The sequence below is a fragment of the Saccopteryx leptura genome, chromosome 10, assembly GCF_036850995.1.
Source record: "Saccopteryx leptura isolate mSacLep1 chromosome 10, mSacLep1_pri_phased_curated, whole genome shotgun sequence".
NCBI lineage: Eukaryota > Metazoa > Chordata > Mammalia > Chiroptera > Emballonuridae > Saccopteryx > Saccopteryx leptura.
The window spans coordinates 29,242,882-29,246,053 of NC_089512.1; the positions used below are offsets into that span (position 1 = coordinate 29,242,882).

The 3,172-nt window shown below is 36.7% G+C and overlaps 1 non-coding gene across 1 annotated transcript; it reads left to right on the top strand.

Annotated features, from left to right (window-relative positions):
• Positions 1 to 1,986: 1,986 nt before the first annotated feature.
• On the top strand, positions 1,987 to 2,110 carry LOC136382696 (small nucleolar RNA SNORA28). The gene has a single exon (XR_010747317.1). It is a non-coding gene; the product is annotated as a small nucleolar RNA SNORA28 (small nucleolar RNA).
• Positions 2,111 to 3,172: the final 1,062 nt, after the last annotated feature.

A 3,172-nucleotide genomic window follows, 5' to 3' on the forward strand; every position in this document is an offset into this window, starting at 1 on the left:
ACCACAAAGCAATTAATGTTTTACAAACATCACTTTTACATAATTGTAGTTGTTTTTAAATGTAAAAAATTATTATCTGATAAAAACACCCTCCTATTTTGTTTTAAGATTGAATCATAGCTTCTTCGAGTAGGTATAAATATAAGAATAGTCCTGACACCTTCTGTCATATGTGTGGCTGTTACACACTTCAACGTCAAAGGTGCAATATTTCATCATTTGTGACACGTGCATACATTGCCTATTTTCAAGTTCCCCTTGGCGATCAATATAAGAATTGGGCTCCTCATATTGTATGTCATAATTGTGAGGAAATGCTTTGTGACTGGACAAAAGGAAAGCACAAAGGAACGCCTTTTGGTATTCCCATGGTTTGGCATGAACCTAAGGACCACAGCAGTGACTGTTATTTCTGTCTGATCCATACAAAGGGCATCGGCAAGAAAAAATGGCATATGATCGCATATCCTAATATTTCTTCAGCTATATGACCTATCCCACACTCTGAGACACTCCCGGTTCCAGTTTTCAATGGTTTTATTTCTTCTAAGGATGAAGAAAGTGAACATGGTGATCAAGTGTATTTTGATAAGATGCATGAGGAAATGGTTGTAGAATCTGAAGGGTCTTCTTCTGAAGCCAAGCAATCATTAACTCCTCAGCAGTTTAGCCAACCCAAATTGAATGACTTAGAAAAATATTTGGGCCTATCAAAGAAAGCAGCTGAGTTATTAGCCTTCAGGCTTCAAGAAAAGAATGTACTTCACTGGTCAGCTAAAGTATCCCATTTCAGGAAGTGTGAACAAATTTTTGTGGACTTTTTTTACAAAGACAAATACTTTGATAACTGTCATGATATCAGTAGTCTTCTCAGCCAGCTAGGTGTTACCACTTACAGTCCAACAAAATGGTGGCTATTTCTTGACAGCTCTAAATGGAGTATGAAATGTGTTCTTCTACACAACGGTAATGTTTATGCAGCAGTTCCAATTGGTTATTCAACTCATCTGCGAGAAGATTATAATGACATAAAAATTGTCCTTGACTTTCTGAAGTATGAGGAGCATAACTGGATCATTTGTGTGGATCTTAAAATGGTAAATTTCCTGCTAGGACAACAGAGAGGTTTCATGAAGTATCCTTGCTTTCTGTGTTTGTGGGTCAGCTGAGCTCAGGAGAAACACTGGACACAGAAGGAGTGGCCAAAACATGAAGCTCTGGAAGTAGGGATGCAAACTATTGTGAATGAACCTGTAGTTAATCGAGACAGGATCATTTTCCCCCACTTCATATCAAACTTGGTTTAATGAAGCAGTTTGTTCAGACTTTGAATAGAGAAAGTAAATGCTTTCAACATATTATTTCTGCTTTTCCTGCCTTGTCTTTCAAGAAGATAAAAGCAGGTGTATTTGATGGACCTCAAATTTGAACCCTCATACGTGATGAAGAATTTTCCAAGAAGATGAATAAGGAGGAGAAAGCAGCATGGCAGTCTTTTGTGGCAGTTACAAAGAACTTCCTTGGCAACAAAAAAGCAGAAAACTATGAACTTCTGTTTCAAAGGATGCTGTTGGCTTTCCACAACATTGGATGTAACATGAGTGTTAAGATTCATTTCCTGAATAGTCACCTTGATAAGTTTCCCGAAAATCTTGGAGCTGTTAGTGCAAAGCAGACTATTGCTGGCGCATCAAACGAGATTGTCCTCAACAAGTACAGAAACACAAGAGCTACAAATGCAAATTTTTGCCTGAATAGAATTTAAATTAGTTTTGCGCAAATATGATGATTAAAATAGGTGTTTAATATATTCTATTTTGAAATTGTAGACAAATTCTGATGCAATCATATCTTTTAGTGTATTAGTGTATTTACTGCATTATATAAATTATTATATTTTCACAAAGATGATACCCAAGAAGACATTCTACTTCATTATGTTAAACTAAATGTTGAAAATTTTACAATAAGATGAAAACCTATTGCAAGCAACACTCTGTGGCAGATGCAAAACTGTCTGACACAATTTGAACTTGCTATACTAACAAAGTCTAACCTATTCGGGTACTCTCTCCTCCATGAGACAAACCTTTATATAGACTTAGACAATGTTCCAGAAAAAAAAAAAAAAGATGAAAACCTATAATCTTGAATTGCAAAAAATGTGTAGCTTACAAAGAAAAACTAATGTCAGATTTGAGATCAACACACTAGAATTAGGTAGGAACAAGCGTTTTTGTGGATGCAACAGAAATTTTGTTCCCCAGTATAATCTACGTGAAAATCTCATAGATTTATAATTTCAGATCTTCGTTACATGGAACTGTACATCATAGTCGTAACCCGGACCCCAGAAGCCATTTGAGTTGAGTGACAAAGTTAAAAACTCAGCAGATAATGAAAAATCATGTCTCTACTATAAATCTTTCAAAGATCTTTCTAAGATGAAATTTCCATTTTGATCCTGTTTCTGGGCAGAAAAATCTGCCCAGCTCCCCAGAGACTACAGGCCAACACGTCTCGGCCAGCCTCCACATCTGTAAGGAAGCAGATGCAGAGGCAATGTCATTAGAATTGGTTCCGTGCCCCGGCATCTGTGCTTGCAAGGTGATTGTGAATGCTCCAGGTAATAGCTTCATGGTGTTTCTGACTCACATCCATGGGTTTGGAGGGCCATGTGCTCCAATACTTTTTGAAATAGTGTTGCTAAAATCTAGACACTGCTACTCCTAATCATTGAATAAGAAACTGCAATCAATTCAAATAGGATACTACAATTTCCCTCTATGGGCCTAAGAACAGATGTACTGCTACAGACTGTCAGAATCAGAGTGGTGTGGCTTTGCTACAAGCTGTGCCCTACACGTATACCAATATTGTTACAGAAAAGCTTCGTATACAAAGAATTAGACAAGCTTCTTAAGTGATAGATCTTTTCTATCTTCTCTCTATAAGACTATCCTCACAAGTAATGATTTTTAAAATATCAATGTGCTCTTTTATCTTTGTATTTTCTCATATATGACCTTTTCTTTTTCTCTCTCACCCTAAGACATGTATCTACTTCAAGGCCAATAGTTAGGGAAGTCCAAGAGTGAAGGACAGCGGAAAGAATGTGACTACAAACAATTAAGATTTGACTTCTGCAATCTCCATGGAATTTTAAAAAGTC